Source organism: Rutidosis leptorrhynchoides, chromosome 6, assembly GCF_046630445.1.
Source record: "Rutidosis leptorrhynchoides isolate AG116_Rl617_1_P2 chromosome 6, CSIRO_AGI_Rlap_v1, whole genome shotgun sequence".
Lineage (NCBI taxonomy): Eukaryota > Viridiplantae > Streptophyta > Magnoliopsida > Asterales > Asteraceae > Rutidosis > Rutidosis leptorrhynchoides.
Window position 1 is genome coordinate 3,933,524 of NC_092338.1, and position 16,631 is coordinate 3,950,154.

General features: G+C 36.0%; 1 pseudogene; it reads left to right on the forward strand.

The window, feature by feature from the left end:
* The window catches only part of LOC139852205 (polyadenylate-binding protein 2-like), a 46,371-nt pseudogene extending 30,264 nt beyond the window's left edge, over positions 1-16,107 (forward strand).
* Positions 16,108-16,631: the final 524 nt, after the last annotated feature.

The window sequence follows — 16,631 nt, forward strand, 5'->3', positions numbered from 1 at the left end:
CAGTTTGTGGATGATAGGCAGTACTCATGTCTAGACGAGTCCCCAATGCTTGTTGGAACGTCTGCCAGAACCTTGAAACAAATCTACCATCCCTATCAGAGATAATAGAGACGGGTATTCCATGTCTGGAGACAACCTCCTTCAAATACAATCGCGCCAACTTCTCCATTTTGTCATCTTCTCTCATTGGCAGGAAGTGTGCTGACTTAGTGAGACGATCAACTATTACCCAAATAGTATCATAACCACTTGCAGTCCTTGGCAATTTAGTAATGAAATCCATGGTAATGTTTTCCCATTTCCATTCTGGGATTTCAGGTTGTTGTAGTAGACCTGATGGTTTCTGATGTTCAGCTTTGACCTTAGAACACGTCAAACATTCTCCTACATATTTAGCAATACAGCTTTCATACCCGGCCACCAAAAGTGTTTCTTGAGATCTTTATACATCTTCTCCGCTCCGGGATGTATTGAATATCTGGTTTTATGTGCTTCTTTAAGTACCATTGCTCTCACATCTCCAAACCTTGGTACCCAAATTCTATCAGCCCTATATCGGGTTCCGTCTTCCCGAATATTAAGATGTTTCTCTGATCCTTTGGGTATCTCATTCTTCAACTTTCCTTCTTTTACAACTCCCTGTTGCGCCTCCTTTATTTGAGTAGTAAGGTTAGTACGAATAATTATATTCATAGCTTTTACCCGTATAGGTTCTCTGTCCTTTCTACTCAAAGCGTCGGCTACCACATTCGCCTTCCCCGGGTGGTATCGAATCTCAAAATCATAATCATTCAACAGTTCAATCCACCTGCGTTGTCTCATATTCAGTTGCTTCTGATTAAATATATGTTGGAGACTTTTGTGGTCGGTATATATAATACTTTTGACTCCATATAAATAATGCCTCTAAATCTTTAATGGAAAAACAACAGCACCCAATTCCAAATCGTGAGTTGTATAATTTTGCTCGTGTATCTTCAATTGTCTAGACGCATAAGCAATCACCTTCGTTCGTTGCATTAATACACAACCGAGACCTTGCTTTGATGCGTCACAATAAATCACAAAATCATCATTCCCTTCAGGCAATGACAATATAGGTGCCGTAGTTAGCTTTTTCTTCAATAACTGAAACGCCTTCTCTTGTTCATCCTTCCATTCAAATTTCTTCCCTTTATGTGTTAATGCAGTCAAGGGTTTTGCTATTTTGGAGAAATCTTGGATGAATCTTCTGTAGCAACCAGCCAATCCTAAAAATTAACGTATATGCTTCGGAGTTTTTGGGGTTTCCCACTATTCAACGGTCTTGATCTTTGTCGGGTCCACCTGGATACCTTCTTTGTTCACTATGTGACCGAGGAATTGAACTTCTTCCAACCAAAATGCACACTTTAAAAACTTAGCGTACATTTTTTCTTTCCTCAATACTTCTAGCACTTTTCTCAAATGTTTTTCGTGCTCTTAATCATTCTTTGAGTAAATAAGTATGTCATCGATGAAAACAATGACAAACTTGTCAAGATATGGCCCACACACTCGGTTCATAAGGTCCATGAACACAGCTGGTGCGTTAGTCAATCCAAACAGCATAACCATAAACTCGTAATGACCATAACGCGTCCTAAAAGCAGTTTTTGGAATATCATCCTCCTTTACTCGCATTTGATGATATCCAGAACGTAAATTGATTTTCGAATAAACTGACGAGCCTTGTAGTTGATCAAATAAGTCGTCAATTCTCGGCAGTGGAGAACGGTTTTTGATGGTAAGTTTATTCAACTCTCTGTAGTCAATACACAACCTAAATGTACCATCCTTCTTCTTGACAAACAAAACAGGAGCTCCCCATGGTGATGTGCTTGGTCGAATGAAACCACATTCTAATAGTTCTTACGGTTGGCTTTACAATTCTTTCATCTCGCTGGGTGCGAGTCTGCAAGGAGCACGAGCTATTGGTGAAGCTCCTGGTACAAGATCTATTTGAAATTCAACAGATCGATGTGGAGGTAGTCCCGGTAATTCTTTCGGAAATACATCGGGAAATTCTTTTGCGACGGGAACATCATTGATGCTCTTTTCTTCAGTTTGTACTTTCTCGACGTGTGCTAGAACATCATAGCAACATTTTCTTATTAGTTTTTGTGCCTTCAAATTACTAATAAGATGTAGCTTCGTGTTGCCCTTTTCTCCGTACACCATTAAGGGTTCTTGTGATGACCCGGAAATTTCTGATCAAATTTAAACTTAATCTTTGTATGATCAACATTTCTGACGCGATAAGCAAAGTCTGTAAAACTGAATCTCAAAATTTTTGAACTACTTTCATATATTCAAATACCTTTCGGTTGTTCTCGACGATTCATGAACAATTATATGTATGTATATATATATATATATATATATATATATATATATATATATATGTACAAGTAAAAATGACTTTCCTACAGTAAAACACTATTTGCTACAGTAAAATGACTTTGCTACGGTAAAACACTATTTGCTACATTAAAACACTATTTGCTACAGTAAAACACTATTTGCTACAGGGAACCGTATTTTGCTACAGTGCTACAGTGATTTGCTACAGTACTACTATTGCTACAGTAACACACTATTTGATGTCGACGACCTAGCAAACAAAAACGGATAAGACGGCCATGCGATCGCATGGCAAAAACACTGAAAACTCATGCGATCGCATGAGGTACTGTAGCAGGCCACATACTATAAAAACTCGATTTCGTTCAGTTATTTTTCTTCAATCATTTTACTCAGTATATATTTAAATTATATATTATTATTATTATTATTATTATTATTTTATTATTATTATTATTATTATTATTATTATTATTATTATTATTATTAATATTAATATTAAGATTAATATTATTATTAATCTTATCATTATTAGTAGTATAGTATTAGTATTATTATTATTTATACATAAAATACTACGACGAGGTCATGAACGTGTCACTTTCAAAATGGGTTTTCAAACGGGATAGAGCTAAGGAAATTATGGGTTATAACTATGGAAGTTATGGGTAATATTCATGGGTATTATTCGCAAGACAAACCTAGTGTTTATCATCTCTGTTGCGTCTACGTACTTTCCTACAATACTGAATCTCAATATTGATACGTTGAGATCTACGATTATTTGATAATCCGAGTTTCAGTCACATTTTGGTGAACGACTTTATATGCTGCTAAGGTGAGTTTCATTGATCCCTTTTTAATTGCTTTTGCAATATATATTTTTGGACTGAGAATATATGCAATTTATTTTAAACACAATGGATACAAGTACATACTAAATTCTACACTGAGTTTGAACCGAAAATCCCTTAGCTTTGGTAACTAGTAACTGCCGGTTATAATAACTGGTGGGCCCGAGTAGTAGTATATGGATCCATAGGGCTTGATATCCCCGTCCGAGCTAGAGCACTTGCCTTTTAACGGACGTATGCTATTTGAGAAGCGTACACGTTGGTTTGCGTGTATTATTAATATGAATATACAAAGGGTATAAATTATATATACGTTAAGTTTAGTTACCAGGGTGCTCAATTTCGTAGAATATTTTGATAACGTTTCTGGATGAAAAACTGAAATCTTGTGATCCACTTTTATATACAGATTATACGAAACACTAAAACTATGAACTCACCAACCTTTGTATTGACACTTGTTAGCATGTTTATTCTCAGGTTTCCTAGAAGTCTTCCGCTGTTTGCTTATATGTTAGACAAGCTATGTGCATGGAGTCTTACATGACATACTTTTCAAGGAAACGTTGCATTCACCAAATCATCACCATGTATCTTATTTTGACTGCATTGTCAACGGAAGTATCATTGTAAACTATTATATTACGATGATTGTCTATATGTAGAAATCATCAGATGTCGAAAACCTTTGATTTAAATATGCATTTATGGTGTGCCTTTTCAAAAGAATGCAATGTTTACAAAACGTATCATATAGAGGTCAAATACCTCGCAATGAAATCAATGAATGACGTATTGTCCATATGGATTTGGAGCGATCGTCACAGTTCTCCTTCTTCTCGTACAATGCGAATTGCATTTTTGTAACATACGATCTCTGATTTCATCTCCTTCAGCCAGTCCATGCCAACTATTACATCAAAACTCCCTAACTCTACTAGTATCAAATCAATCTTAAATATTTCACTACCCAGTTTAATTTCTCGATTCCGGCATATATAATCTACTGAAATTAATTTACCGTTTGCTAATTCGAGTAAAAATTTACTATCCAACGGCGTCAATGGACAACTTAATTTAGCACAAAAATCTCTACTCATATAGCTTCTATCTGCACCCGAATCAAATAAAACGTAAGCAGATTTATTGTCAATAAAAAACGTACCCGTAACAAGCTCCGGGTCTTCCTGTGCCTCTGCCGCATTAATATTGAAAACTCTTCCGCGGCCTTATCCATTCGTGTTCTCCTGGTTCGGGCAATTTCTAATAATGTGGCCCAGTTTTCCACATTTATAACAAACTACATTGGCATAACTTCCTCCGACACTACTTGCTCCGCCATTACTCGTTCCGACACCATTTGTTCCTTTCGTTCTGTTAACCCATGGTCCGTAAACCTCACACTTCGCCGCGCTATGACCATTTCTTTTATACTTGTTGCAAAATTTGGTGCAGAACCCCGAGTGATACTTTTCACACCTTTGGCATAGCTGCTTCTGATTGTTGTTGTTGTTGCGGTTGTTATTGTTGTTGGGATGATTATTGTAGTTGTTGTTGTTGTGCCGTTTGTTGTAGTTGCGATTGATGTTACGATTGTTGGGATAGTTGTTGTTGTAGTTTTGGTAACTCTTATCACCATTTTCCTCCCACTTTCTTTTGACTAACTTCATGTTGGCCTCTTCGGCCGCTTGTTCTTTAATTCTTCCCTCAATCTGGTTCACTAGTTTGTGAGCCATTCTACATGCCTTTTGTATAGAGTCAGGCTCATGTGAACTTATATCTTCTTGGATTCTCTTCGGTAACCCTTTCACAAACGCGTCAATCTTCTCTTCCTCATCTTCGAACGCTCTCGGACACAATAGGCACAATTCTGTGAATCGTCTTTCGTACAAAGTAATATCGAATCCCTGTGTTCGTAACCCTCTAAGTTCTGACTTGAGCTTATTGACCTCAGTTCTGGGACGGTACTTCTCGTTCATCAAGTGCTTGAATGCTGACCACGGTAGCGCGTAAGCAGCATCTTGTCTCACTTGCTCTAGATAGGTATTCCACCATGTTAACGCAATACCTGTGAAGGTATGCGCAGCGTACTTCACTTTGTCTCCTTCAGCACACTTACTTATGGCAAACACCGATTCAACTTTCTCGGTCCACCGTTTCAATCCGATTGGTCCTTCGGTCCCATCAAATTCTGAAGGTTTGCAGGCAGTGAATTCCTTGTAGGAGCATCCTACACGATTTCTTGCACCGTTAGCGTAATTGCTAGATTCAGAGTTATTGTTGGTATGTAGCGCGGCCTGTACTGCGGCTATGTTTGAAGCAAGAAAGGCACGAAATTCCTCTTCGCTCATATTCAAGGTGTGTCGAGTAGTCGGTGCCATTTCCTTCAAAATAGTCAAATGAAAAAAATTTAATCATACAGAATATTAAGAGTAGTCAATAGTATCTTGTAGCATAATATGAACTCATTTATAAAAGCTTTTTCTTCATATTAGCGTTTTATAAGTTTAAATTCGGGTACTACCTACCCGTTAAGTTCATACTTAGTAGCTAATATACAATTCAACTACTACAATTCCATATGAAAAACTGATTATAATAATATATTACATACAAATATTCTTCAAACTTACAACTTCGCTATATTACATATAACATGAAATATAGTACACTATGATACAGGATAGTTTTGAAGATAAATCTAGTTAATACGTAAGTTGTTCAGCAAAGGAAATAAAGACACGTAATTCATAAGTCCAGAAACAAGTCATGCATTCTGGTTTTACTAAGACGACTTCCCATCCTTGGTCTTGTGGAAACTAACTGTTATGACCATTACCTAGGCAGCATGTTGTAATGTCGTCAAAAGGACGAGGGTTTCGTAATGTCCAACAGCCCCGTAATAATTTAAAAACCTTGTTTCTCACCCCAACTACTGAATCCGTCACTTGTGGGAAAGTTTTATTTAAAAGCTGCAATCCGATGTTCTTTTTCTCACTTTGGTAAGAAGCGAACATCACTAACCCGTAAGCATAACATGCTTCTTTATGTTGCATGTTAGAAGCTCTTTCTAATTCACGAAATCCTATGTTGGGATATGTTGAGTCAAAATAGGTTCTTAACCCGTAGCGTAAAATTGCATTTGGGTTCCCCGCATTTAACGCTTTAAAGAAAACACGGCGTAACTTAAAGTCTCCCCAATGTGATATACCCCACCTATCAAAGGAAAGCCTTTTATAAACTAAGGCATTTCTGGAAAGTCTTTCAAATGTTTGACAAGTTAATTTCGCCATAACTAAATGTGCTGATGAATTCTGACCGACTCTAGACAAAATTTCCTCAATTATATCCTCTGGTAGGTCTTCTAAAATATTCGGTTGTCTACCCTTAATGTCCATTTTGTTTTTATACTGTAAAATAGACAAGGATTAGATTCGTAATAACAAACAATACAAGAAATTTTTACATAGAACATAAAAGTACAAGCACACTACAATACATTTATTACACCACATGCTCACACCCCTCTAATTTGAATCACTGGTTTCTTCTTCTTCGGACTTGGTTCTTTTTCCTAATCTTCTAGGGATATATGATGTTCCTCTAATACGAGTCGTCGTTTTCCATATTGGTTTAGAAAAACCTGGTGGTTTAGAGGTTCCCGGGTTATTGTCACGATATTGAAAATACGGGTGTTGACGGTACATATAAAGTTCATCGGGGTCGGAATCAGATTTCTCTATTTTGATGCCTTTTCCCTTATTATTTTCTTTTACCTCATTAAATTGGGTCGGGGTAATTTATATAACATCATCGGAATCCTCATCAGGATCCGATTCATTGGAAAATTGGTAATTTTCCCAATATTTTGCTTCCTTAGTGGAAACACCATTGACCATTATTAACTTTGGTCCATTGGTTGAGGATTTTCTTTTATTTGGCCGGTTTTCTGTGGTTCCTACTATTCCCCCCTCCGGAACCTCTTCTTCTTCCGGTTCCTCTTCTTCTGGTTCCTCTTCTTCCGGTTCCTCTTCTTCCAGTTCCGTTTCCTCTTCTTTCGGTTCTTCGGGAACTTGTGAATCTTGCCAATATATATTCGAATCTTCGTTATTATTAGGGGTGTCAATGGGATTTGTGCTAGAGGTAGACATCTATCACACAATATCAAACATATTAAGCGATTAATATATCACATAATATTTACATGCTAATAATATATAGTTTTCAACAAAAATGTTAAGCAATCATTTTTAAAGAAAACACGGTCGAAGTCCAGACTCACTAATGCATCCTAACAAACTCGATAAGACACACTAATGCAAATTTTTCTGGTTCTCTAAGACCAACGCTCGGATACCAACTGAAATGTCCCGTTCATATTGATTATAAAAGTTCCATATTAATTGATTTCGTTGCGAGGTTTGGACCTCTATATGAGACGTTTTTCAAAGACTGCATTCATTTTTAAAACAACCATAACCTTTATTTTATCAATAAAGGTTTTAAAAACATTACGTAGATTATCAAATAATGATAATCTAAAATATGCTGTTTACACACGACCATTACATAATGGTTTACAATAGAAATATAATACATAGACATATGTTTCTTGAATGCAGTTTTTACACAATATCATATAAACATGGACTCCAAATCTTGTCCTTATTTTAGTATGCAACAGCGGAAGCTCTTAGTATTCACCTGAGAATAAACATGCTTTAAACGTCAACAAAAATGTTAGCGAGTTATAAGTTTAACCTATATATATCAAATCGTAAGAATAGACCACAAGATTTCATATTTCAATACACATCCCATACATAGAGATAAAAATCATTCATATGGTGAACACCTGGTAACCGACATTAACAAGATGCATATATAAGAATATCCCCATCATTCCGGGACACCCTTCGGATACGATATAAATTTCGAAGTACTAAAGCATCCAGTACTTTGGATGGGGTTTGTTAGGCCCAATAGATCTATCTTCAGGATTCGCGTCAATTAGGGTGTCTGTTCCCTAATTCTTAGATTACCAGACTTAATAAAAAGGGGCATATTCGATTTCGATAATTCAACCATAGAATGTAGTTTCACGTACTTGTGTCTATTTTTTAAATCATTTATAAAACCTGCATGTATTCTCATTCCAAAAATATTAGATTTTAAAAGTGGGACTATAACTCACTTTCACAGATATTTCCTTCCTCGGAAATAAGACTTGGCCACGGATCGATTCACGAACCTATACAAATATGTACATATATATCAAAGTATGATCAAAATATAATTACAACCATTTTTATTATGTTTTAAAGATTTGAGTGTATTAAGTCAGCTGTCCTCGTTAGTAACCTACAACTAGTTGTCCACAGTTAGATGTACATAAATAAATCGATATATATTATATTGAATCAATCCACGACCCAGTGTATACACGTCTCAGGATAAATCACAACTCAAAGTATATATATTTTTGGAATCAACCTCAACCCTGTATAGCTAACTCCAACATTACTGCATATAGAGTGTCTATGGTTGTTCCAAATAATATATATACATGGGTCGATATGATATGTCAAAACATTTGCATACGTGTCTATGGTATCCCAAGATTACATAATATATTAGAATACATGTATAATACAATATAAGTTAGCTAGAATATGATTTGTATAGATTTGTTAAACATTTCTCGTAGCTAAAAAGATAAAAAAATATCCAATCTTGTTTTACCCATAACTTCTTTATTTTAAATCTGTTTTGAGTGAATCAAATTGCTATGGTTTCTTATTGAACTCTAATTTAAGAATCCAAACAGAAAAAGTATAGGTTTATAGTCATAAATTTAAGTTACATGACAATTACTAAAGAGGTAGTCATTTCCGTCGAAAGAACGACATCTTGGTGACCATTTTGAAAAACATACTTTCACTTTGAGTTTAACCAAGATTTTTGGATATAGTTTCATGTTCATATGAAAAATCATTTTCCCAGAAGAACAACTTTTAAATCAATGTTTATCATAGTTTTTAATTATTCAAACCAAAACAGCCCCCGGTTTCACTACGACGGCGTATATCCGATTTTATGGTGTTCATCGTGTTTCCAGGTTTTAAATTATTAAGTTAGCATATCATATAGATATAGAACATGTGTTTAGTTGATTTTAAAAGTCAAGTTAGAAGGATTAACTTTTGTTTGCGAACAAGTTTAGAATTAACTAAACTATGTTCTAGTGATTACAAGTTTAAACCTTCGAATAAGATAGCTTTATATGTCTGAATCGAATGATGTTATGAACATCATTACTACCTTAAGTTTTCTGGATAAAACTACTGGAAATGAGAAAAATGGATCTAGCTTCAAAGGATCCTTGGATGGCTTGAAAGTTCTTGAAGCAGAATCATGACACGAAAACAGTTCATGTAAGATTTTCACTCGAAATAAGATTGTTATAGTTGTAGAAATTGAATCAAAGTTTGAATATGAATATTACCTTGAATTAGAAAGATAACCTACTATAAATAACAAAGGTTCCTTGATCTTAGATGATTACTTGGAATGGATTAGAAAGCTTGGAAGTAGACTTGCAAACTTGGAAGTATTCTTGATTTTTATGAAACTATACTTATGGAATTTATGAAGAACACTTAGAACTTGAAGATGGAACTTGAGAGAGATCAATTAGATGAAGAAAATTGAGGAATGAAATTGTTTGTAGGTGTTTTTAGTCGTTGGTATATGGATTAGATATAAAGGATATGTAATTTTGTTTTCATGTAAATAAGTCATGAATGATTACTAATATTTTTATAATTTTATGAGATATTTCATGCTAGTTGCTAAATGATGGTTCCCACATGTGTTAGGTGACTCACATGGGCTGCTAAGAGCTGATCATTGGAGTGTATATACCAATAGTACATACATCTAAAAGCTATGTATTGTACGAGTACGAATACGGGTGCATACGAGTAGAATTGTTGATGAAACTGAATGAGGATGTAATTGTAAGCATTTTTGTTAAGTAGAAGTACTTTGATATGTGTCTTGAAGTCTTTCAAAAGTGTAAGAATACATATCAAAACACAACATGTATATACATTCTAATGGAGTCGTTAAGTCTTCGTTAGTCGTTACATGTAAGTGTTATTTTGAAACCTTTAAGTTAACGATGTTAAATTATTATATTATCATGATATTATGATGTATGAATATCTCTTAATATTATATATACATTAAAATATCGTTACAACGATAATCGTTACATATAAGTCTCGTTTTGTAATTCTTGAGTTAGTAGTCTTGTTTTTACATATGTAGTTCATTGTTAACACACTTAATGATATATTTAAATATCATTTTATCATGTTAAATATAGTGTATCAATATCTTAATATGATACATATGTATTTAGTAGACGTTATCATAACGATAATCGTTATATATATCATTTCGAGTTTCTTAACTTATGTATATCACACATTGTTAATATATTTAGTGAGATACTTACTCATCATAATCTTATGTCAAGCATATATATATGTCTATATATACCACAACATGTAGTTTTTACAATTTTGTAACGTTCGTGAATCGCCGGTCAACTTGGGTGATCAATTGTCTATATGAAACTTATTTTATTTAATCAAGTCTTAACAAGTTTGATTGCTTAACACGTTGGAAACATTTAGTCATGTAAATATCAATCTCAATTAATATATATAAACATGGAAAAGTTCGGGTCACTACAGTACCTATCCGTTAAATAAATTTCGTCCCGAAATTTTAAGCTGTTGAAGGTGTTGACGAATCTTCTGGAAATAGATGCGAGTATTTCTTCTTCATCCGATCTTCACACTCCCAGGTGAACTCGGGTCCTCTACGAGCATTCCATCGAACCTTAATAATTGGTATCTTGTTTTGCTTAAGTCTCTTAACCTCACGATCCATTATTTCGACGGGTTCTTCAATGAATTGAAGTTTTTCATTGATTTGGATTTCGTCCAATAGAATAGTGAGATCTTCTTTAGCAAAACATTTCTTCAAATTCGAGACGTGAAAAGTGTTATGTACAGCCGCGAGTTGTTGAGGTAGCTCCAGTTGGTAAGCTACTGGTCCGACACGATCTATAATCTTGAATGGTCCAATGTACTTTGGATTTAGTTCCCCCGTTTACCAAATCGAACAACGCCTTTCCAAGGTGAAACCTTAAGCATGACCATTTCTCCAATTTCAAACTCTATATCTTTTCTTTTACGGTCCGCGTAGCTCTTTTGTCGACTCTGGGCGGTTTTCAATCGTTGTTGAATTTGGATGATTTTATTGGTAGTTTCTTGTATTATCTTCGGACCCGTAATCTGTCTATCCCCCACTTCATTCTAACAAATCAGAGACCTGCACTTTCTACCATAAAGTGCCTCAAACGGCGCCCTCTCAATACTAGAATGATAACTGTTGTTGTAGGAAAATTCTGCTAACGGTAGGTGTCGATCCCAACTGTTTCCGAAATCAATATCACATGCTCGTAGCATGTCTTCAAGCGTTTGTATCGTCCTTTCACTCTGCCCATCAGTTTGTGGATGATAGGCAGTACTCATGTCTAGACGAGTCCCCAATGCTTGTTGCAACGTCTGCCAGAACCTTGAAACAAATCTACCATCCCTATAAGAGATAATAGAGATGGGTATTCCATGTTTGGAGACAACCTCCTTCAAATACAATCGCGCCAACTTCTCCATTTTGTTATCTTCTCTCATTGGCAGGAAGTGTGCTGACTTGGTGAGACGATCAACTATTACCCAAATAGTATCATAACCACTTGCAGTCCTTGGCAATTTAGTAATGAAATCCATGGTAATGTTTTCCTATTTCCATTCTGGGATTTCAGGTTGTTGTAGTAGACCTGATGGTTTCTGATGTTCAGCTTTGACCTTAGAACACGTCAAACATTCTCCTACATATTTAGCAATATCGGCTTTCATACCCGGCCACCAAAAGTGTTTCTTGAGATCTTTATACATCTTCCCCGCTCCGGGATGTATTGAATATCTGGTTTCATGTGCTTCTTTAAGTACCATTTCTCTCACATCTCCAAACCTTGGTACCCAAATTCTATCAGCCCTATATCGGGTTCCGTCTTCCTGAATATTAAGATGTTTCTCTGATCCTTTGGGTATCTCATTCTTCAACTTTCCTTCTTTTACAACCCCCTATTGCGCCTCCTTTATTTTAGTAGTAAGGTTAGTACGAATAATTATATTCATAGCTTTTACCCGTATAGGTTCTCTGTCCTTTCTACTCAAAGCGTCGGCTACCACATTCGCCTTCCCCGAGTGGTATCGAATCTCAAAATCATAATCATTCAACAGTTCAATCCACTGCGTTGTCTCATATTCAGTTGCTTCTGATTAAATATATGTTGGAGACTTTTGTGGTCGGTATATATAATACTTTTGATTATCTTGATTCTTTTTGCACCGTCTTCGTAATTACTTGTTCTTCAATTCTAACCAACGAAGTGGGTATTTTGTCAACAAATTTTGAATCTTTCCTGTTTTTGGGCCTTAATACCAGGGTGAAAACGTGACTTTTTAGCTGATATCATAAGGCAATTGACTAGAAGGCACTACAAACTCATTCTCGACATTAAGAAACATCCTTTCTTGCAAGATAGCTACTGATGGAACTGGTCAGTAAAAGGGCTACGGATTTTTTTAGTATGACAGTGATGAAGCTGCACAGAAAGCTATTGAGAATCTCAATGGCATGCTTCTGAATGACAAACAAGTATTTGTAGGACCCTTCTTTCACAAACAAGAAAGAGAAATAGTTGTGAATAGAACAAAATTTACTAAAATTTATGTCAAAAACCTTTCAGAATCGACCACAGATGAAGAATTGAACAAGGTTTTCAGTGAATATGGAACTGTCACAAGTGTTGTTGTGATGAGGGATGCTGATGGAAACTCGAAAGGTTTTGGATTTGTTAACTTTGAGAATTCTGAAGATGCTGCAAAAGCAGTCGATGCTCTTAACGGTCAGAAGTTTGATGATAGAGAATGGTATGTTGGTATAGCCCAGAAAAAACATGAGAGAGAACTGGAATTGAAACAGCGATTTGAGCAGACTATGAAGGAGACTGTTGACAAGTCACAAGGGCTAAACCTGTACATAATTTTTTTTGATGATATTGTTGATGATGGCAGCCTAAAGAAGTTGTTTGTTTCATATGGTACTATAACTTCATACAAGGTTTGTGGGTCTAAAACATCTTATTAAACTTAGAGATTACATATCCCGGTTCTCTACCATTTAATATTTATTGTATTTTTTGAAATATGATTTACTCATCATAGTTATAACAGGTTATGCGAGACCCTAATGGAGCACGTAAGGGATCTGGCTTTGTTGCATTTTCAACACTGGAGGAAGCTTCTAGAGCAATAAGTAAACATTTATCATAATTTTTTCAATTGACATTTTTGGACATTAGTGTGAAATGCAAATTATATTTATGTTCTGATAGCTTTTTGAGATGAACGGAAAGATGGTTTCTAGCAAGCCTCTTTATGTTGCACTTACACAATGCAAGGAAGATAGAAGGGCAAAGTTGCAGGCACAATTCTAACAGATGCGTCCAATCACTATGGGGCCAACTGTGGCACCTCGCATGCCAATGTACCTACCTGGTGGTCCAGGTCTAGGCCAAAAATATTTTATGGTCAAAAGCCTACATTCATTCCTCCTCAGGTAACCCCAACTACTTTAATTTGTATTGTGTAAGCTTCATAAGTGGTTGTACACTCCATATACTCCAAGGTTGCTTTGAATCATCAAATTACATATAAAAGTAGATTTTATAATGTGTAGCAATCTAAGAGTGCAATGTATTTTTTCTGATCCTTAAATATGAATGGGTTGAATTGATTTTGTTTCGTTACAAATGGTCAAATGCCCAATTTTTATGAAGCTCCTACTGAATGATATATAATTTTTATGGTGGATAGCCCGGATTTGGGTATTAGCAACAACTTGTACCTGGCATGAGGCTTGGTGGGGCGCCAATGCCTAATTTTTTTATGCCAATGGTTCAACAAGGATAACGCCCTGGTGGCAGACGTCCTGCTGGTCCATGTCAGCAAAACCAACTTCTAGTTCCCTTTATGCAGCAGCAGGTATGTTGTAATTAAATTTTGCTCCAATTCATCTAAACTACTCTAATTACATGTGAACACTTTGTTTTATCTTCATGTCTAACTTTTAATTTTTACGATAATAGATGATGCCACGGGTGAGGATGTACCGATACCCATGGGCGTAATGCACCTGATGTTTCCATGAGTGGTATTGGAGGTGGAGGCATGGTTCATGTTTCATATGACATGAGTGAAGGCATGCCATTGCACGATACTACTACTGGAATCTCTCAACCAATCTCTATTAGTGCTTTGGCTTCTGCACTTGCAAATGCTTCTACCACTGAGCAAAGAACGGTCAACGTTTATTTAGTTTAATATACAATAATTTAAAACTGACATTTTCTGTGCATCTTGGTTGGTAATGAATGGATATATTTTAGATGTTGGGAGAAAATCTATACCCTCTAGTGAAACAGGTAGAGCCTGAAGCAGCAGCGAAGGTAAAATGATTACTGTTGGAAATGGATTAGAATGAGGTTCTTCACTTGTTGGAGTCCCCTGATGCTTTAAAAGCAAAGGTCACAGAGGCCATGGAGGTGCTCAGGAATGTGTCTCAGCAGCAGCAGGCGATCATATATATAGGCATATATAAGTATATTTCAAGTACGAAAGGCAACTCAAGTACAAGTGCAAACAGAACCGCGCAGATAAACAAGTAACTGCATACTGTGCTATGACATTACTTATCCGCGCATAAATTAAGATTGCGAAGATGTCCCGCATAAACATTGCGGATCCGCTACCTCTGCGCGAACATTGATTCCGCGGATATCCTAAACCTACAAATAGGGAGCTTAGTCTCTCATTTTAGGTTGCTGATTCTGTACAATTGCTCTGGTCTTTGTGATTCACTTGTGACTATGCCCAAGTATCAATCATAATCGAGCCAACGTAATGCAATCTAGACCGGGACATGGTGATTGATCACTTGAACCTAAGTGAAAGACAATCATAAGGTCCCAAAAACATTATCAACACCACCATCCACCCCTCATTGCATTCAATACCTAAATTAGATCCTTAAACATCTAATTTAAGATTGATGAATTGGCGCCATCCGTGGGAAATGAATTAAAATTGAATTCGATAAATATATTTCGCGTAATCGAATGATTTAATTGTGAATTCAACTATAATCGTGTTCTTGTTAAATGATTTGCAGGTCCATACACCTAGAGTATTTGATTTTTGATTTGAAAAGAAAAATGAAATGGTTGAATGATAACACGGTTGATAGGCAAACTGCAAAATTGTTAAAGCCTCAACATCGGCAAAACAACAAGTTTAAAAATGATTCAAAACCTAAAAGATTTGCAAAACTAAAGCGAAAGCAATTGACGCAGCTAAGTTTGCGCAGAAATGAGCTAATCTGTGTAAATAAACAGCAAACACAAGAAACAAACGTAGCAGGCACGGTCCACAAGAGAAAGAAAGCTCATAAAAGAAAAGATGCGGAAACACTTGAAAAATGGCAATTTGCGCCAGTAACGTTTCCGTCAATGCAAAGTTATGACATGATTGATTCACCTGTAATCATGTCATGCAAAATCACAAATACTAGAATTACAATCATGAAAGTGCATGTAGACACAGGAAGTAGCGTTGACATCATATATGAACAATATTTCGCAAGCTGCCAGAAAGTATTAAGGCAGAACTAATACCTAGTGCAGTTTCGCTATCTGGCTTTGCAGGAGAGTCCGCATGGCCGGTTGGGCAATTACCGCTCAAAATAGTGCTCGTCGACAAAATAGATGCAAAGTTAACGCGCCAAGCATGGTTAGATTTATACGTCACGAGGTCTGCTTCGCATTATAACATGCTGTTGGGACGCTTTGCGCTATCAAAATTTGGTATAATCCCTTCAACTATACACGAAATGATAAAGTTTGTGATAACGCCAAAATCATACATGTTTATTGCCGTTATTTTGATCCAAAGTTGTTCCATTTGTATGTAATTGTTGTACGTATGTATTGTAATTCGTGTATATTTGTAAAAGTCCATTGTGAATGAATAAATGAAGACCAATAGCAAAAACAGGGTTAAAACGAAGATTGAACGCATAAAACAGCCCGAAACCACTGAAATAGGTCCAAATGCAGCGCATCTCTCTTAGATGCGGCGCATCTCTGCACCAAATAACTCCCAACAGTTTCAGATGCGGAGCATAAAGACTTCTGGA